The sequence below is a fragment of the Hevea brasiliensis genome, chromosome 8 (assembly GCF_030052815.1).
Source record: "Hevea brasiliensis isolate MT/VB/25A 57/8 chromosome 8, ASM3005281v1, whole genome shotgun sequence".
Lineage (NCBI taxonomy): Eukaryota > Viridiplantae > Streptophyta > Magnoliopsida > Malpighiales > Euphorbiaceae > Hevea > Hevea brasiliensis.
This window is the reverse complement of record NC_079500.1, coordinates 69,379,039-69,401,830: the sequence shown is the minus strand read 5'-3', so window position 1 is coordinate 69,401,830 and position 22,792 is coordinate 69,379,039.

Below are 22,792 nucleotides of genomic sequence, written 5' to 3'. Positions count from 1 at the left end.
AATTAACCGATCTCTGAACATTCGGATATTTGAAGAGAAGTGTTAGAACAGCTGTCGAGTCTCACCAATCGATGCGCCGCCTAGAACCTCGCGAGCATTAAATGCTCGGACTAGTATAAATAGGGAGGGTTAGCGGTTGTTCTCTCATTCCATTTTCAATCCCCTGCTCACAACTTCGAAGTTCTCTCATTTTCTCCAGTTTCTCCGACGCCGATTAGACTCTGGTAAGGACTTTGATCTTCTTTTTTGTTTAAGTTCTTTGTTTCTTTTGAAAATGAGCGGTGCCGAAGGTCAGAGAGCGGCGAGCCCTCCTTCCATTGAGTTCTCTTGGTCATCGTCTGATGAAGAAGAGGCGATCGCAAGCGCCAACTGGACCCGACCCCTTAGGGTCCTCGCTTCCAGTCGTGGGCGGGTCGTACCATTAAGGCGTACGCGCCCTTCTTCAAGGAGAGAGACCCTTCCCATAGACGAGCTTCCGTCGGTTCTTCGAGAATCCGCTCTGCAGTCGTTTGTTCAAGAATACAATATTTGTCCTGATTCGTTCGAGCTAATCAAGTGCCATGGCGACCTTCGTGTCGATCACTTCTTTGAAGAGAACGACAGGGTTATGGTATATGAGGAACAGTTAAAGGCCGGTCTGAGGTTCCCTCTAGACGATTTCTATAAGGAAGTCCTAAAACTTCACCGAGCATCCATTGTTCAAATTCACCCCAACTCGTGGCGGATCTTGGTAGCTTTCCGAGGTCTATGCCGAGCTAAGGGAATCAGACCTACGGCTAAAGTGTTCGCCAAGCTGCACCGGCTAACTCACCGAAAGGACGATGACCACTGGTTCTTTCAGGCGAAGCCTAATTGCGGGCTCTTTTCCGATCTGCCCTCGTCTCTTAAGAACTGGAAGAATCGTTTCTTCATTGTGAGGAGCAAAGATCCGAGCCGCTTTGAGGACTTCCCCCGCAGCTGGTGGTACCAGGGACCCTTGCTTCCGAACCATATTACCCTGAGCGAAGAGGAAAGTTTGATAGTGATGGATCTGAAGAGTGAGGCTGCCACTAAAAAGTATTCTTGTTTGGATTCGGTCGCCGAAATGCACCATTGACTGTTCACCGCTCACCGCCAAGACCGCGAACTTCCGCTCTCTAACCGCGTCATCTTTATTTTCTAGATCACAATTCTCACGACCTTAGTGATCTCACTAACGTTTTCTTTTTGCAGGTAGGGCGGGTGGTGTGGGTTCAAGGGAAACGGAAGAAGGAGAGAGATCTCCCGGATGATAAAGGAGATAAAGCGTTGGGAACGACTCCAAACGCCCGGCCACGAACACGGGAGATACAAAGTGATCCTCCCAACCTTCGGTCCGCCACCACTGAAGCTACCCGATCTCCTCCTAGATCGGAGGAGCAGCCTCCGACTCTGCAGCTTGTTCCAAGCGGGGAAGGGGGCCTACTCAAGCTTCGGGAGGACCTCTTCTCGGCGCTCAATCTTGATCGATCGCTTGAGGAATAATCGGATCAAGGAGAACTCGATTTCGCCAAAGTCCCGGGTCTACCATCTTCTTTCCGAGGATCGGACAGCTATCCTGAATGGTCTCGACGACATATTGACTCGGACCATGAGCTTAAACGTGGAGTGTCTGGTGAACCAGACCATGATCCGGGAAAGGATTCAGCGCCTGGGTAAGGAGATCGGGAAGAAGAATCAGGAGGTGGATTCCCTCCGATCCCAACTCTCATCCGCTCGGGATTATATATCTCAAGTCGAGGGACGGGCAAAGCTCCATGAAGACCGGTTGGCCGAACAGAATCGTGCTTTGGATGAGAGGGACCGTGCTCTTAAGGAAGTCCAGGTGCTTCACGCCAACGAAGCCGCTCAGGTCGCTCAACTTATAGAGGAACTTGAGGCGAAGGATAAGGAGCTTAAGGAGAAAGACAAGGAGCTTAAGGAGAGGGATGAGGAGATGGTGGCGGAATAGCTGAGGCCTATGTGAAGGCTCACAAGGACCTCTTGGCCGCACTCCAGGAGCGTTACCCAGAAGAAGACTTTTCTTGGATGGTCGATGTGGCTCCTGAGGACAATGATGAAGACAGTGAGGATGAAGCCGAGGGTGAGAGGGAGAGAGGGAGTGATCCAAATGTAGATCAGGCTGGGGGTGATCCCCCAGCCGAATAACTTGTACAAATTATGACATGAAATGAAATGCCTTTTGTTCAATGAATGATTGTGATCGGAAAATTTTAAACCATTGTTTTTCTGAGTATTTGATTGCATGAGCACAGCAAAACAAAAACTAAATGTGATTATTAATCTAAGTATGAGAGATCGGAAAGCACTTTAAACATGAGATCGGTAGGGGAGAAATGCTGAACGGAACTTGACTGAAAATTTAACTCGAACACTTAAGATCGGAATCGAACCAAAACTTTAGCTCTTAACCTTTCGGAAAGGAGGTCGGCAATAAAACTGGTAGGAAAAGATCTAGTGCCAGTTCATTTCATTTATCAACAGAGATCAGGAATATTCTTGACAGGTCCGGAAATCCGACATCGGGTTTGAGAGGTCGGTAAAATGATTTTGAGAGATCGGCGAGGCTTTAATGAATGTGAGGACTTAGCATTGATTCAATTCTCTGTGAGGAGAGATCGGAAATGTGACTGCCTATCAAAGAGGAACTGGAAACGTGATTAGCTGTTCAAAAGAATTTTTTATTGATTCTAGGGATCGGCCAAAATATGGTGTCGACACACACAATAACACAGAATTTTCTAAAGTCCATTTACACCATTTAACCACATGAACATACCCATTTACATACCTAATTCCAAACCACATGAACACATTTTAAACTACACTTTAAAGTTGCCGATTTGCATATCTCCTTCAAATAGCTTCCAAGCTTCCAAAACCAAGTGCACTATCACACATACACTTAGTATACATTATCCAAATTATTTCTATATATATAAACACTTATACCAACATCTTAAACTACCCTTTACAAATGAAAACAAGCAACATATGGTGAGTTCCCATGGCTGCCAAAATGGCTTAACTCCAATAATTTATCAAACATCAAAATCTCTTCCACAAAATAACTATTCACAACCTTGGTTACACTTTTAATGAAACAAGAATTAAAAATACTCACTTACCACTTTTGAAGCTTGATCAAAACCTCACTAAACTTCTTAAAATTGCTATCAAACTCTTCCTTGCAAGGTGAGGAGCAAAGTTAATGAAGGAACCAAGTGGAAAAAGTGGTTAGAACATGCTTGCATAGAGCTCTCACCATGGACGGCTATAGAGTTTTCTCTCAATGTTAATTTCGGCTGGATGTCCCAAGGTTGAAGATGACAGAATTTTCTGTCCCAAAACTGATTAAAGGTCCACTTAGGTGATGTTAGTGGAGCACTAAAATTAATTATAAGGTTTGTTTATTCCAAAGTTTCTAATTTCCCACATTTTCCTCCTATCTTTTGCTATTTAGATTATGTACCACCATTTTAATTTTTCATGACATTTCCAAAGTGTAATATCATTTATTTTTAATGAAAATTTAGGTCAAAAGGCAACTCAGGATTTCAAATGACTACAATGCCCCTATTCAGGTTGCATTCCCAATTTTTTGATAACACCGAGTTTTATCGTTTTCTCGATTTTTTGTTTTTCTTTGTACTAATTAATTAATTTTTCTTTGATATTTCTAATGACATTTATACTTGAATAGATGTTTATTTAAGTTTTAAAAATATTTTTCAAGGTTCCCTATGATCCAGGGCTAGTTAACGGTCCACGCCGCAACTTCACGATGCGGTCACCCATCGCTATGTTCTCGGCTCGTTTTAACTTGGTTATATTTCATTGCTATTATTTTTTCTTTGTTTTCTTGTATTTTCTTTTCTTGTATTTCATTATTTTATGTCTCCTCACCCATATCTAAGTATAGTTCTAGGCATCCTAACTGTATGGACAACACAAGTCGCCGGAATAGTAGAACGCACTACTGAACATAGGGGTGTTACAGATTGCATCTTCTTCTGCTGGAAAGTCCAACAAGAAGAAGGGCAATAAGAAAAAGAAATCTCAAATTCCTGGTCCTTCCAAGAAAATAGCTAAATAGAAAGGGAAGATTAAAGCTGATGGAGGCAAAGGAAAGTGTTTCCACTGGCAGAAGGATGGGCACTAGAAAAGGAATTGTCCAGAGTATCTTGCTTCTCTGAAGGACAAGATACATCTTCGGAAGGTATGTCCATATCTTGTTATTTAGATTCTGATGATACTCATAGTTCATCTACAGCTTGGGTTTTAGATACTGGTGCCAGTTCTCATATTTCTAATGATATACAGGAACTAGCAAATAGTAACAGCTTGCATTCTCGAGATGTTAGACTCTGGATTAGCAATGGCTCAACTGTTGAAGTTTTAGCCATAGGATCTAAATCTTTTTACATGTCTGGACATGTTTGTGTTTAGATAATATTTTATATGTACCTGATGCTTTTAAGAACATCATTTCTATATCTAGTTTGACTAGAAATGGCTATGAATTTCAGTTCACGGATGATGTTTGCAATATTTATTTTGAAAATAAATATGTTGGTTTGGGTTATATGAATGATGGTCTTTATTATTTAAATAATAATGATAAACACAAAATGAATGCAAGTGATCCAAATAAATGCAATGCCATAGTGAAAACCAACTCAAGTTCAAAACATATTTGGCACTTAAGGTTATGTCATGTTGCAGAAGATAGGATTGCAAAATTGGAGAAAATGGGAATTCTATCCTCATTGGGCTCTAAGCCTACTCCAACTTGTGAATCTTTCCTTCAGGGCAAAATGACTAGATCACCTTTTGTTGGACAAGGGCTAAAAATATTTTGGAGCTAATACATAGTGATGTATGTGGTCCATTTAAGGAAATGGCTAGAGGTGGTTTTCATTACTTTATTACCTTTACTGATGATAAATCAAGGTTTGGGTATTTGTATTTGATGAAATACAAACATGAATCCTTTGAAAAGTTTAAAGAATTTAAAACTGAAGTAGAAAATCAAACAGGAAAAAGTATTAAAGCTCTTCGATCAGATCATGGAGGTGAATATTTGAGTACTGAATTTGATGAATACTTGAAAGAGCATGACATTGTTTCCTAGCTGACTCTTCCAGGAGCGCCACAGCTGAATGGTGTATCTAAAAGGAGAAATCGTATCCTATTGGATATGGTACGTAGTATGATGAGCTATACTGATATGCAAATCTCCTTTTGGGGATTTGCATTAGAATCAGCTTTGTATATTCTGAATAGGATTCCATCAAAATCAGTTTCTTCCACACCTTATGAGATATGGCATGGAAGAAAACCAAGTCTTAAGCACGTTAAGATTTGGGGTTGTCCAGCTTATGTCAAAAAGCTGAACACTGATAAATTAGAAACCAGATCAGAAAAAGGTCGATTTGTTGGATATCCAAAAGATAGTTTTGGATATTATTTTTATTTGCCTACTTCACAAAAGGTTAGGATAAGTAGAGATGCCACATTTCTTGAACAACAGTTTGTTCAAGAAGGAGGCAAAGGAAGGCAAATAGAGTTAGAATTAGAGAATTATGACCAACTAACAGATCATATGGATATAGATCCATCTAGTCAACCTACACCCATTGATGAAACATCTACAGCGATTCCTCATAGAACAACCAGGGTATCTCACCCACCAGTGAGATATGGTTTCCTTTATGAAGAAGAACAAGAGTTGTCTACTCATGAAGAAGTAGATCATGGAGATGATCCACTTACCTATGAAGAAGCTATATCAGATATAGACTCTTCAAAATGGATTGATGCTATGAAATCCGAAATTGATTCCATGTATAAGAATCAAGTTTGGGATCTTGTTGACCCACCTGAAGGTATTGTACTTATAGGGAACAAATGGGTTTTCAAGAAGAAAATTGATTCTGATGAAAAGGTAGAGACCTATAAGGGAAGGCTAGTTGCGAAAGGGTTTTGCCAAAGGCAAGGAATCGACTATGAGGAGACTTTCTCGCCTGTTACCATGCCTAAATCAATTAGGATTCTATTACCAATAGCTGCATACTATGATTATGAGATTTGGCAGATAGATGTCAAAACAGCTTTTCTCAATGGACACATTGAAGAAAACAATTTCATGGAACAACCTAGGGGTTTTGAATCCCAAGATGGTTCCAAGGTATGCAAGCTAAAGTAATCCATTTATGGGTTGAAGCAAGCTTCGAGGAGTTGGAACATCTGTTTTGATAAAGCCATTAAATCATTTGGTTTTATTAAAAATGAGGATGAGCCATGTGTATATAAGAAGGTTAGTGACAGTGCTATCACTTTCCTTGTCATATATGTGGATGATATACTGTTGATGGGTAATGACACAGGTATGTTGACAACTATAAAGGTATAGTTGTCAAATACATTCTCCATGAAAGACTTGGGAGAGGCAACCTATATTCTTGGAATTCGAATCTATAGAGATAGAGTGAAAAGAATTATTGGTTTATCCCAAAGTCTATACTTGGAAAAGGTGTTAAAGAGGTTTAACATGCTTGATTCCAAGAGAGGATTGTTACCAGTGAGACATGGTATCTACTTTCTAAAGAGATGTCTCCAAAGACACCTGAAGAAAGAGATAAAATGGCCAGGATTCCATATGCTTCAGCAATTGGAAGTTTAATGTATGTAATATTGTGTACTAGGACGGATATTGCATATGCTGTTAGTTTGACTAGCAGGCATCAATCCAATCCCGGTTTGAAACACTGGATAGCTGTCAAGAATATCCTTAAGTACTTGAGAAAAACTAAGTATTTGTTCTTGATCTATGGTGGTGGAGACTTGCAATTGGATGGTTATAATGATTCTGATTTCCAATCAGATATCGATGATAAAAAGTCTACCTCTGGATATGTGTTCATTTGTAATGGAGGTGCAGTCAGTTGGAAGAGTTCCAAATAGAGCACGACTGTAGATTCCACTAACGAGGCTGAGTATATTGCTATATCAAATGCTGCAAAGGAAGCTGTTTGGATAAAGAAGTTCATGGCAGAACTTGCAGTAGTTCCTTCCATTGAGTCAGCAGTTCCATTACACTGTTACAACAATGGAGCAGTCAATACAGGCTAAGGAACCAAGGTCTCACCAGAAATGCAAACACATAGAAAGGGGTGAAGGAACGGAAGCGTGAAAAACACAAGATTATACCATTGAATTCAAAAATTTTCACCTAGGGTCACATGCACCATGCAAGATTTATTTTTATCTATTTGATTTCAATGATAAACAACATATTAAAACTCTTTTAATATGTTTTTGGATCTGTATTTGCCATTTAAGATTTTAAAATTAATCAGATTAATTTTAGAACCCTAGATTAAATCAAGAACGATTACCCTAACCTCTTGATGTGCTGCAATGTCTGCGCTTTGAGATTCATCTTCAGGACACCGGATGTTGTCCTCTAGCTTGTCCACACCAAGAACACCTAGGGCAGCCCTTGAACAGCTTCGAAAGCCTTTTCTATTAATTAGAAATTCAAGTTCTGCCTTTTAAGAGATTAGAGATGTAAACAGGACACTAGAAACAATTTCTAGCGTTCTTAATTCAAGAGATTGATGGCTAATCTCTTTGAATTGATGAGAGATGAAGAGAAATGGCTGGAGAGGCTCAAAGTGGCGTGACAATTGAGAGGAGAGGCTGCTGGTTATGTTTTCTTTTCATAACCACACTTAAATAGCTAGGTTAACACATTAAACCCTAGCCACATGTCACCTTTTGATTAGCTCTAGGTTTAAGTGACCCAATCACATTGTGCCAAGTGTCAAACCTATATTTAATCTTGATTTTAATCATCTTACATGATTAAAAATATTTGGCAAGCTTATGTGTTATGCCATGTGTCACCATCTCATGGTGCCACGTGTCACAATCGTGAAATGACCAAAATGCCTCGTGTCTTAATTTTGAGTTCTTAACCCAAAATAATTATTTTCTTCTTCTAATTAATTTATATCAAATATAAATTAATTAATTAATCTCTATTAATTAATTTCTCATCAATTAAATTCATATTTAAACACTTTAAATATAAATTTAATTTATACTACACATCCAATAATCTAGATTTGGTTTCAAGTCATGCTAGGGACTTTGCAATTTAATTGCAAACCAAATCTATTTAATTAATCAATTAAACTCTTTAATTAATTAATTAAATCATATTTAAATAGGTGATAACTTGTGTATGTGTGTGACTTACTAGGCTCATCACTAATTGGCAATGAGACATGATATCAACTCTTAATATCATCGAACTCTTTCTTACCATAAATGATTTCTCTAAATCATTTTATGAACCTCATAGACCATGGTTAACACCTAGCATAGCATGCCATGGCCACCCAATTAGTAATAAGGTTTACCTTAAATGAACCTATAATCATATGTTACCATGCACTAGAATCTCTCATTACAAAATCCCAACTCAAGTGGAGTCATGGTTTATGTCAAACTCCATTTGCTATGAATATTATGTTCTCTTTTAATTCCAGTTCTTGATTAAAATATTTTTCTCATCGTAAACTCTTTCGAATAAATCTATCTGTCTGCCAGAACTTGAAACATCAAGAACAATTAAATGAACATAGGATTTTAACTCTATTTACTTAGAGGAACAGATTCCATCTTGATCAACACCTACCTCCATATATAACTAGCAGGAGCCAACACATGCCCATATACCCATACATAGTACAAGTATGAAAGCAGATCAAACTCAAACTACCTATATACAAGATAATCGTGCTATCTCGTGTCTAAAGATTATATGCATCGATATGATTTATGACAAAACATTGACAAGAGTAAACTCCATGTGCTTGTCATAAGTGTCACAGTTCGCCTACTTATCATTTATAAGTGCCTATCAAGTTTGTTATATGGCATGAGACTCACCATTCCATCTTATTTATATCTCATATAAATAACTTGGGAACAAACATGAATACAATCTTTCTGGATAAGTCATGTCCTTATTATGAAGTATCCTCGATTGTGAACCTATTTATGATACTTTGTGCTAGAAATATTGTCACTCATATTCTTAACAACTTAAGAATAATATTTCTAACAAAATATCAATGGACCTTTTCTATTACACATAAATATATTATGTAAACGGAAAAGTGGAAATGCCTTTTATTAATAAAATATGTACAAGATACATACTAAATGATATGCTCTAGGGCATACTACTAACAAGGGGCTATCACATTATCAGAGAAATAGTTGGGCGAGGCGATGTAGCCATGCAGAAAATAGCATCAGCTGAAAATCCAGGTGATCCATTCACTAAGCCTATGTCACAAACTCAGCTAGACCGACATCTTGAGAAGACGGATCTAAGATATTGTAATGAATGGCTCTAGTGCTAGTGGGAGATTAGTATGCCCTAGAGCATATCATTTAGTATGTATCTTGTACATGTTTTTTATTAATAAAAGGCATTTCCACTTTTTCATTCACATAATATATTTATGTGTAATAAAAAAGGTCCATTGATATTTTGTTTGAAATTCTATTCTTAAGTTGTTAAGAATATGAGTGATAGTATTTCTAGTAAAAAGTATCATAAATAGGTTCACAATCGAGGATACTTCATAATAAGGACCTGACTTATCTAGAAAGATTGTATTCATGTTTGTTCCCAAGTTATTTATATGAGATATAGATAAGATGGAATGGTGATTCTCATGCCATACAACAAACATGATAGGCACTTATACATGATAAGTAGGCCGAGCCAGTGACACTTATGACAAACACATGGAGTTTACTCTTGTGACACCCCTTACCCTTCTACAGTGTAGCCGAGCAAGTTATGCCACTCAGTGTGTCGGAACACCAATTCATGTTTCAATTTCAATTAATCCTTTTTAATTTATTTATTTATAATTTTTGATAAATCTAAATTTTTTCCGCAAATTTTATAGAAAATTCGGCAGAGTGCCGGCTATAAATTGGAAAAACAGTTCTTCTGAACCTGTTAAAAACACTTCCAATAATATCATCACATTATTCTCAATCAACCTCCAATATATTCTCAATAATTTCTCAATTCACTTCAGTATCTCAAAAATTCAATTCAATTCAAAACACAATCAACTCAATAAAAAATGCTCAATTTATTACTGAACATATTCCATAGATACTTACATCAAAAGCATAATTACATGAATTTATAATATACATTACAGAAGGTTACAAAATACAAAATACCAAAATATCAAAATATCAAAATGGCCTAACGTCCTACCAGATGCACTGCAATATGAGGTGACTCTGAACTCTAGTGCAGATATGAAGGCTCAACCTGTATGAGGCCTGTTGGACTCCCCAGCTATGTCTCCAGTACCTAGGCCTGCTGGACTCACACGTTCAATGACTTCATATAGGCCGATGAACCTAGGGCTCAACTTACCTTTTCTTCCAAACCTCAGTACCTTCTTCCACGGTGACACCTTGAGGAACACTTTGTCGCCAACCGCATATTCGATTTCTTTTCTCTTCAAGTCGGCATAGGATTTCTGTCTGCCTGAGGCAACCTTCAGATTGGCTTTGTAACACCCTCCCAGTAACAACTCTGTACATTCTACTGTTCCGGTGACCAGTGTTGGTCTAGACAGCTAGAACGATTGAAAAAATATTTAAACTAAAGTGAGGGACCATAATTAACTCAAATATTAATAAGAAAAATTTACTAAAAATTTTAGAAATAAAATACAACTAAGTTAAATGAGCCGGTGCCCAAGCGATGGGTAACCCAGAGGGAAGTTGCGGTTCTCGCAACTAGGAGCCCTAGACCCGGGGAAAAATTCATAAAATAATTTTTGGGACTCCAGAGAAGGGTCATTGAGGTCCCTATGGTATTAGAATGCCAAGAAAATATTTAGAAAAATTTTTCAATCGGTACAGACAATTTTGACCCGTTAAGCCAAACGGAGGGCATTTTGGTCATTTCGCCTTCAGAGGTGATTTTTGGCCGACTTGTCCAGTTGAGTAAATAATTATTATAACATAAAATATGAATAAACATTACTAAAAATTAAATTGAAAATGAGTAGAGATGAAAAGAAAGGAAAAATCAAAATAAAGCAAATTATGACATCTTTATGATGTCATTTAAAAGCCCCCTCCAATCACAATTAAACAAACGTTCAACTAACTAATAAAGAGATAATTGAGACCAAAAAAAATTAAAAGCAACAGCAGCCATCTTCATCTTCCCCAACCAGCCGAAACCTTGCTTAGCACCAAACCTCCATTAACACCTTCAAAAGCTTCATTTCTCTCTTTGTTTCACTAGAAATCCTCCTACTCCTTTCACTAAAACTCATCCTTGCACCTTGCATAACCTTTTGGCAGCCAAGAAAAGGAAAGGAAGTGAAGTTTAAGCTTGGAAAAATCTGCCCTACAAGAGGTTAGTGCACCTATATACCTAAAACTCTTTATTTCCATGTTAGGGACTTGAATTTAGTATGAAATTGTAAATTAAATGGATTAAAACTCATGTGTATATATACCATGAATTTCGGCAGCCCTAAGGAAGGAATGAGTTTGATTGTTTTAATGGACTTAGAATGAATTAGAGATTATGTTTAAAGTGTATATACACATATATAATGAATGAAAGTGTGTATCTAAGGTGTATGGGTGAATTGAAATGGGAAATTAGGGTTTTGGAAGTGAAAACTTGACTTGGCTTATGAAATGATTAGTGAACATTCTAATGGTCAATTAATGACCATTTAAGGTAAGTTGACCATAATTTGGAGTGAACTAATGCATGGCAAACTGAAATGGGAAGGCTGCCTAGAGACAGCAGCAATGAGGCTGTGAGTCCAGCCTGTTTGGACTGCCATATCTTTGGCTGTGTAGGTTCAATTGGTGTTTGGCCAATTGGACATGAAACTAGACTTATAATGGCACAATTTTTCTGAAGAAACCATGTCCAAAAGACCAAATCAAGTAGACCAAAAATTGGCCCCAATCCGGATACCCTGCAAACAGGTTCTGCAGAATGACCAAATGAACAGTAATTGTTCATTTGGCCATAACTCACTGTAAAATGGTCCATTTGACCTGAAATTTTTACAGCCACAAGATAAGATATAGACAAACAACTTTCATGAAGAAACCTACCCCAAATTATGACCAGAACCTATCCAACAAGGCACTCATAGTCACTGTTCATTGTACTATAGATTTGGTAAATTCTGCAGTTTTCCAATCCGGCCAGCTGTGGTTTTTGGACCATATCTGGAGCTACAAAACTCCAAATGGAGTGATTCAAAAAAAGAAATTCAACTAGACAAAATAAGGAACAACTTTCATGTTTACCATTTCCTCAAGTTTCCACTGTAACAGTCCCTAATGGAACAGTAAATTTATGGTACAAAAACTAAAAATTCTGCCCCTTAGTGCTAAGTTTGGAAATGGATTTGGTGATTAATTCCAACAAGTTTTAAATGCAAAATGTGGTACATTGGGAGTGTTAAAACCAATACACCTATTTTCTATCCAAAAGTCAACATTTTTGTTGACTAATGAAGTGAATAGTGACACCAAAACTTGAAATTCACAAATTGAAGAATTTTAAAGTATCAAATGCCCTAGTATACCTAACAAGATTGGTTTGGATAGTTTGGCATGCCAATAAGGTTCGATTAGCGATCGCACATGGCATTATGCCATTCTCAGGATTTTATTGATTTTAGACATTTGGATATTTTGTTGAGACTTGGCCTCATGCCTAATATTTTTTATAGCTTGTTAGCCGCTCAAGGTAATAATCGGGAGATACATATGTGACCGATGGTGTGACGCCCGAGGTACTTGATACCCAAAGCGGTTACTGCTTATCCAGTCCAGTCATCCAGTATAGGTTACTTGGGCAACCAAATGAATGAAAATGGATAAAGTTAAAGAAATAAATGAATATAACAAATACAAAACAAATAAGACATATACATTCAATACATATTTATTTTCTGCTATTTTCTTTTATTTTATTATTGCACCACTAAACATCATTGCTTAGCGCGTTGCTTTTGCCACACGTAGGTTCTAGAGATACTGATCGTGAGCCCAGTAGACCGCAGACTGGGTGAGTCCAGCTTGCAGTTCTGCATAGTGTCCGTGTCACCTCACCCTCCACAGTGCATTGGTAGGACACTAGGTTTCATTTTGGTATTTTGTAACTAATTTTTTTTTTATTTTCTCATATGTATTTGGATTTATGTAATGTATTTTGATGTTCATGTAAATAATGAAAATTGTGTTGGTGAATGGAAAATGTGAATATTTATCTGTGAATTGTACTTGATTATCACATTAGATGAATGATTGAGAAATGAAATTGAAAAATGTTGAGATTTTGATATTGGAGTTTGAGAGTGATGAGATATGAATATTGGAAGTGTTTTTCACAGGTTCCGAAGAACTGTTTTCTCCATTTTTAGCCGGTACTCTGCCGGATTTTCTATAAAATTTTCGGAACCTCAAATAAATAATAATTTCGATAAATGGCTTAAATAAATTATATTTCATAAACTATATTCAAAACTATGATAAAAATTGATTAAGGTAAAATAGAGTGTGCCGATACACCGTGTGACATTGCTTACTCGGATATTCTGTACACGGGTAAGGGGTGTCACATTTAGTGGTATCAGAGCACGGTTTAGGTATTTCTGAGCCTAGATTGAGTCCATACCATGCATTGCATTTGTAAGAGTCGAGGTGACACTAATGCAGATCTGTTTGTCTTTCTTATTTTGAATAGGATATGGACCCTGCATCTCAGAGGGCAGTTGAGAAGGAAGTGGAGAGTCATGCTCCACCTGCAGCAGCTGAGACTGGGGGTATGGGAGAACTTGCTCCGCTAGCTCAAGCAGAGCCTGCTTAGCCTCCACAGGCCATGTTCCAGCAAATGGCCGAATTCTTCAGACAAATGGCCAGGGTAATGCCAGCACCACCACCACCACCACCACCTCCACAACCAAAATCACACCTGGAAAAATTGAGAAAGTATGGAGCAGTGGACTTCTTTGGCAAGAGAGAAGATGATTCTGTTGCAGCCAAAAATTGGTTGAACAGAACAGGCAGAGTTTTAAAACAACTCCACTACACCCCAGAACAAAACTTAGAAGCTGCCATATCTCTGTTGCAAGATAATGCTTATGAATGGTGGGATACGGTATCCAGTGAAGTGCAGCCAGAAGTTATAACTTGGGACTTTTTCCTCTCAGAATTCAAGAAGAAATATGTGGGTACTGTATATCTAGAAGAGAGAAGAAGGGAATTCATTAACCTGAGGTAGAGACAGTTGTCAGTGGCCAAGTATGAGAAGGAATTCGTAAGATTGAGCCGATATGGAAGTGAGATAGTCCCTAATGAGGCTGAAAGGTGTAAGAGATTTGAAGAGGGACTAAATGACAACATAAAGATCCAGATCACCGCCTTGGGAATCACTGACTTCACCAAGTTAGTGGAAGCTGTATTAAAAGTGGAGAAAGTAAGAATCAGTGAGCAGACTAGAAGGGAAAGACAGCAGAAGAGGGGCCTGTGTCGTCTAGTTCACTCCCGTGATCCGGGAAGAGGTTTAAGGGTCCACCGCACGCAGTTCAGTCAGCCACACTGGTCGTGGTCACCTCGGGGCCCAGCCATAGTTTACCCTAGGAGAGGTCACCCACACCATCGGTGGGCGCTTTCGAGGATGGGGTTCAGGACCAGCCCGGATCTTCTCGCATGTCCACACCGTCAAGTGGCACAAGGGGGAGTGTTGGAGAGTAATCGGTGCTCGCTAAGGTGTGGGTCTCTGAGCATCGGTTGAAGAACCGCCCACGCAGAACTACTACACCGCTCCAACACAAGTAGATGCACCTACTCTGTATCACAAAGGAGTAGGAAATCGCAACTGATGCTGGGACCATCACAGAGGCTCGCATCCGAGCCAGAGAGGCTCGATAATGCACCACCCGCGAGCCTATGCCATTAGAGCTCAGGAGGAGCAAGATGCCCCGGACGTCATCAGGGGTACGTTCTCCTTCTACAATACATCTGTGCATGCATTGGTGGATCCAGGATCTACTCATTCATACATCTGCATCAATCTACCCGTAGAAAGGGGGATACTAGTAGGGGAGAGTAACCAAGACATTCTGGTCACTAATCCATTGGGCCACAGTGTAGTGGTGAATAAAGTGTATAAGGGTTGCCCGTTAAGGATTCAGGGGTATGAATTCTTGGCAGACCTGATTGAGTTGCCCTTCCACGAGTTTGACGTGACTTTGGGAATGGACTGGTTGTCACGTCATCAGGCAATAGTTGGTTGCAAATTGAAGAGAATTTCTCTGAAAACTTCTGAGGGTAATGAGATCACAGTTGTGGGGGAAAGGACAGATTTCTTGTCCAATGTCATCTCAGCCACAGTTGCAAGAAGAATGATGAGAAAAGGCTGTGAAGCCTACCTAGCACATGTGGTGGATACTAGGCAGGCTAAGCCAAACCTGAGTGTTATACCCATAGTAAGAGACTTCTCAGAGGTATTTCCTGAAGAGTTGCCTGGTTTGCCACCAGAAAGGGAAGTTGAATTTGCTATTGAGACACTGCCGGGTACAGCACCCATTTCCATTGCTCCTTATAGGATGGCACCCACTGAATTGAGGGAGTTGAAAATTCAGTTGCAAGAGTTGCTTGATAAGGGGTTCATACGCCCCAGTGTGTGACACCCCTTACCCGTGTACTATATACCCGAGTAAGTAATGCCACACGGTGTACCGGCACACTCTAATATACCTTAATTAATTTTCATCATAATTTTGAATATAACTTGTAAAATATAACTCATTTAAGTCATTTATTGAATTCATAATTTATTTGAGGTTTCGAAAATTTTATAGAAAATCCGGCAGAATACCGGCTAAAAATGGAGAAAACAGTTCTTCGAAACCTGTTAAAAACACTTCCAATAAACAAATTCATTCATTCTCAACTCCAATATCAACACAAAGCTCAATATCAAGATTTCAACATTTCAATTTCTATTCTCATTCATCATTCACATGTGATGTTCACATATAAATCACAAGTAACCATTTACTTTTCCATTAACAAATACAATTTTTCATAATTTACATATACATCAATATACATTACACAAGTTTAATTACATATGAAGAAAAATCAAAATTAAGTTACAAAATGTCAAAATGACACCTAGTGTCCTACCAATGCACAGCAGAAGTTGAGGTGACACGGACACTGAGCAGAACTGCCAGATGGACTCACCCAGTCTGTGGTCTACTGGGCTCACGATCGGGGTCTCCAGTACCTACGCGTGGCAAAAACAACGAGCTAAGTAATAATGCTTAGTGGTGCAATAATATAATAGATGAAAATAGCAAGAAAATGAATGTGTATAGAATGTGTATGCTTTCTTTGTTTGGTATTGGTATATCCATTATTTCGTTAACGTTGTTCACTTTTATTCATTTGGTTGCCCCAAGTAACCTACACTAGACGATCGGATCGATAACGGTAACCGCACCGGGTACCTAGCACTCGTGCCGTCACACCATCGGTCACATATGCATCTCCGGTGTAACGCGGCTAACAAGTCAGATTAATATCAGGCACAAGGCCAAGTCTCAATACAAAGTCAGAATGGCTAAAAGCAATGAAATCACGGAATGGAATATTTCCATGTGCAGTACTGCTAACTAAACCCTATTGGCATGCCAAACTATCCAAACCAATCTTGTTAGGTATACTAGGGCATTTGAAACTTTTAAATTCTTCAATTTGTGAATTTCATGTTTTGGTGTTACTATTCACCTCATTGGTCAACAAAAATGTTGACTTTTGGATAGAAAATATGTACATTGACTTTGGCACTCCCAACATACCACATTTTGTGTTTAAAACTTGTTGGCATTAAGTGTTAATACCATTTCAAGTTTAAACCAACACAAGCAGAATTTTCAGTTTTGGTGAGTCAACTTCACTGTTCCATTGGACACTGTTACTGTGGGAATTTGAAGAAATGTAAAACATGAAAGTTGTTCCTTATTTTGTCTAGTTGAATTTCCTTTTTTGAATCACTCCATTTGGAGTTTTGTAACTCCAGATATGGTCCAGAAACCACAGCTGGCCGGATTCCCATTCTGCAGAAATTACCATATCTACAGTAACATGAACAGTGACTTCCACTGCCATTTAGGTTAGGTTCTGGCCATAATTTAGGGTAGGTTCCTTCATGAAAGTTGTTTGTCTATGTCTTAACTTATTTATGTAAAAATTTCAGGTCAATTGACCATATCTACAGTGAGTTATGGCCAAATGAACAATATGTTCATTTGGTCAATTCTGCAGAATCAGTGGCAGGGTATCCGGATTGGGGCCAAGTTTTGGTCCTCTTGATTTGGTCTTTTGGGCATGGTTTCTTCAGCAAAAATGTGCCATTATAAGCCTAGTTTCATGTCCAATTGGCCAAACACCAATTGGACCAACACAGCCCAAGTTATAGCAGTGCAAGTGAACTGAATTTTCAGTCCCTCTGCTGCTGTCCTAGGGCAGCCTGCAACTTCACTTTGCAATCCTATTTTTCAGTCCATTCTATGGTCAATTTACCTAAAATAGTCACTAATTGACCCTTAAAAAGTTCTCTAACAATTTCCTAAGCCAAGTCACATTTTCACCTTTCCAAACCCTAATGTCCAAATCAATTTGCTCATAAACTTTAATTAACATACTTAGTTCAATATCCATGCATATTAATACCTTAACCATCATTTCTAGCCACTCTAAGTTTATTAAACAATCAAACTCATCCTTCCATAGGGCTGCCGAAAATTGAAGGTACCCTTAACACATATAATTTACTTTAATTTCTTAAAATCTCTAGCTCAAAATGATGTTCTAACTAAGATTAAAAGAGTGAAAATGAAAGTGTAGCACTAACCTTGAATGGGCAGAATTTCCAAAGCCCCAAACTTCACTTTCTTTCCTCTTGTTGGCTGCCAAAAGCTTGTTTAAGATGTGGGGTAAATTTTTAATTAAGAGAGGTTAGAGAAATATGGTGGAAGTGAGGGAAATCTAAAGCTTGAAAAAGCTTCAATGGAGGGTGGCCATGGAGCTAGGTTTCGGCTGGCTTTTTGGGGAGGGAGAGGGCTGCTGCAATTTTGTTATTTTGGTCTTGTTTAGTCTCTTTTATTTGTTAGTCAAAGGATAGCTCAATTGTGATTGGTCATAATTTATAAATGACATCATCAAGATGTCATAAATAAGCTTTTCTTTGATTTTTCTTTTCTTTTCATCACTACTCAATTTCAATTTAATTTATAGTAATGTTTATTCATATTTTATGTCATATTAATTATTTACTCAACTGGACAAGTCGGCCAAAAATCACGTCTGAAGGCGAAATGATCAAAATGCCCTCCGTTTGGCTTAACGGGTCAAAATTGTCTGTACCGATTGAAAAATTTTTCTATGTATTTTCTTGGCATTCTAATGCCATGGAAACCTCAATAACCCTTCTCTGGAGTCCTAAAAATTATTTTATAATTTTTCCCCCGGGTCTAGGGCTCCTCGTTGCGAGAACCACAACTTCCCTCTGGTTACCCATCGCTAGGGCACCGGCTCGTTTAACTTGGTTGTATTTTATTCCTAAAATTTTTACTAAATTTTTCTTATTAATATTTGAGTTAATTATGGTTCCTGACTTTAATTTAAATATTTTTTCGGACATTCTAGCTGTCCGGACCGACACCGGTCACCGGAACAGTAGGATGTACGGAGTAGTTACCGGGAGGATGTTACACAGTGTGTCACCATGGGGAGCTCCAGTGCTGTTTGTAAAAAAGAAGGATGGGACTTTGAGGTTATGCATCGATTACCGACAGTTGAATAAAGTGACTGTGAAGAATAAGTATCCGTTGCCTAGAATTGATGATCTGTTTGATTAGTTAAAGGGAGCAGGAGTATTTTCTAAGATTGATCTCAGATCAGGGTATCATCAGTTGAGGGTGAAGGATGTAGATGTGCCCAAGACTGCATTCAGGACCCGGTATGGGCATTATGAGTTTCTGGTGATGCCCTTTGGCCTAACAAATGCACCAGCGACATTCATGGACCTTATGAACCGTATCTTCCATCCACACTTAGATCGGTTCGTAGTGTTCTTTATTGATGATATTTTGGTGTATTCCAAGACCAGGGAAGAACATGATGAGCATTTGAGGATTGTTCTGCAAACCCTGAGAGAAAAGAAGCTGTATGCTAAGTTGTCCAAGTGTGACTTTTGGTTGAATGAGATTGCATTCCTTGGACACATAGTGTCAGCTGATGGGATTAGGGTGGATCCCAAGAAAATAGAAGCAGTGATGGAATGGAAGCCTACCAAGAATACAACTGAAGTCAGAAGCTTCTTGGGGCTAGTTGGGTATTACAGGAGATTTGTGAAGGGATTTTCCTTAATAGCTGCTCCAATGACCAAGTTGTTACACAAGAATGTCAGATTTGACTGGAATAACAAGTGTCAGACTAGTTTTGAGAAGTTGAAGGCTATGTTGACAGAGGCACCGTGCAGCACACAACAAGGTCGTGAAAGGACTTTGTGGTCTACAGTGATGCCTCTCATAATGGGTTAGGGTGTGTATTGATGCAAGAGGGAAAGGTGGTCGCTTATGCTTCCAGGCAGCTAAGGCCATATGAACAAAATTACCCTACCCATGATCTAGAGTTTACAGCAATTATCTTCGCATTGAAGATATGGAGGCATTACTTATATGGTGAAAAATGCTACATTTACACAGACCACAAAAGTCTAAAATACTTGCCAACTCAGAAGGAGCTCAACCTTAGACAGAGGAGATGGATTGAGTTCCTAAAAGATTATGATTGTGTAATTGACTACCATCCTGGGAAGGCAAATGTAGTTGCTGATGCTTTGAGCAGAAAATCCATGATAGCTTTGAGATCATTGAATGCCCGTTTAACTTTGATTCGAGATGGAGCTATTTTGGCTGAGTTGCAAGTGAGGCCAAACCTGCTACAGTAGATTTTAAATGGGCAAAAGGTAGATGAAAAGTTAATGGCTATTATGAGCAAAATCTCAGAGGGAAAAGCAACTGACTATGGGGTGGAAGCAGATGGGTGTCTGTATTACAAAGGAAGATTGTGTGTACCAGATGATGGGGAATTGAAGGCTAGTATTCTAAAAGAGGCACACACCAGTGTATATGCTATGCACCCAGGAAGTACAAAGATGTATCATGATCTGAAGCTTCAGTATTGGTGGCCTGGTATGAAGAAGGACATAGCTGACTATGTGACTAAATGCTTAACATGTCAGCAAGTCAAGGCAGAACATCAAGTTCCATCAGGTTTGCTACAGCCTATACGCATACCTGAATGGAAATGGGATCGGGTCACTATGGATTTTGTAAGTGGTCTACCTCTCACCCAGAAGAAACATGATGGAGTATGGGTGATAGTAGATAGATTGACGAAGTCAGCACACTTTCTCCCAGTTAGGACTGACTACTCACTGGAGAAGTTAGCAGAATTATATATCAGTGAGATAGTTAGACTGCATGGAATTCCACTTTCCATCATATCTGATCGAGACCCAAGGTTTACATCAAGATTTTGGAAGAAGTTGCATGAGTCCTTGGGTACACAACTCCACTTCAGCACAGCATTCCATCCTCAGACGGATGGGTAATCCGAAAGAGTAATCCAGGTAAACAATTGAACCAATTGAATTAATACAATTATTGAACTAAAATGATAACAATAACATGAAAAATATGTTAGGTCCTTGAGGATATGCTGAGGAGTTGTGTCATTGAGTTTGAGGGAAGTTGGGATAAATACCTCCCACTGGCAGAATTTGCATACAACAATAGCTACCAAGCTAGTATCCAAATGGCCCCGTATGAAGCACTGTATGGGAGAAAATGTAGAACTCCAGTGTGCTGGACTGAATTGGGCGAAGACAAACTGGTGGGGCTAGACCTGGTGAAACAGACTGAGGAGAAAGTGAAACTAATCAAGGCCAATCAAAAGGTTGCCTCAGACAGACAGAAATCTTATGCCGACCTGAAGAGAAAAGAAATAGAATATGCGGTTGGCGATAAAGTGTTCCTCAAGGTGTCACCGTGGAAAAAAGTACTGAGGTTTGGAAGAAAAGGTAAGTTAAGCCCTAGGTTCATTGGCCCATATGAAGTCGTTGAACGTGTGGGTCCAGTGGCCTATAGGCTAGCTTTACCACTGTAGCCGACAAGATCCACAATGTGTTCCACGTGTCCATGCTCAGAAGATACCGCTCAGATCCTTCACATGTCATCTCCAGGGAAGAAATTGAAATACAACCAGATTTGACATATGAAGAAGAACCTCTACGGATCCTCGCTCGGGAAGTAAAAGAATTGAGGAACAAGCAGATTCCACTGGTGAAAGTGCTTTGGAGGCACCACAACACCGAGGAGGCAACTTGGGAAAGTGAAGAGACGATGAGGCAACAGTTCCCTCAACTGTTTGCATCAGGTAAATTTTGAGGACGAAATTTAAATTAGAGGGGAAGAGTTGTAACACCCTCCCGGTAACAACTCCGTACATTCTACTGTTTCGATGACCAGTGTTGGTCCGGACAACTAGAACGATCGAAAAAATATTTAAACTAAAGTGAGGGACCATAGTTAACTCAAATATTAATAAGAAAAATTTACTAAAAATTTTAGAAATAAAATACAACTAAGTTAAATGAGCCGGTGCCCAAGCGATGGGTAACCCAGAGGGAAGTTGCGGTTCTCGCAACTAGGAGCCCTAGACCCAGGAAAAATTCATAAAATAATTTTTGGGACTCCAGAGAAGGGTCATTGAGGTCCCTATGGCATTAGAATGCCAAGAAAATATTTAGAAAAATTTTTCAATCGGTACAGACAATTTTGACCCGTTAAGCCAAACGGAGGGCATTTTGGTCATTTCGCCTTCAGAGGTGATTTTTGGCCGACTTGTCCAGTTGAGTAAATAATTATTATAATATAAAATATGAATAAACATTACTAAAAATTAAATTGAAAATGAGTAGAGATGAAAAGAAAGGAAAAATCAAAATAAAGCAAATTATGACATCTTTATGATGTCATTTAAAAGCCCCCTCCAATCACAATTAAACAAACATTCAACTAACTAATAAAAGAGATAATTGAGACAAAAAAAAATTGTAACCAACAACAGCCATCTTCATCTTCCCCAACCAGCCGAAACCTTGCTTAGCACCAAACCTCCATTAACACCTTCAAAAGCTTCATTTCTCTCTTTGTTTCACTAGAAATCCTCCTACTCCTTTCACTAAAACTCATCCTTGCACCTTGCATAACCTTTTGGCAGCCAAGAAAAGGAAAGGAAGTGAAGTTTAAGCTTGGAAAAATCTGCCCTACAAGAGGTTAGTGCACCTATATACCTAAAACTCTTTATTTCCATGTTAGGGACTTGAATTTAGTATGAAATTGTAAATTAAATGGATTAAAACTCATGTGTATATATACCATGAATTTCAGCAGCCCTAAGGAAGGAATGAGTTTGATTGTTTTAATGGACTTAGAATGAATTAGAGATTATGTTTAAAGTGTATATACACATATATAATGAATGAAAGTGTGTATCTAAGGTGTATGGGTGAATTGAAATGGGAAATTAG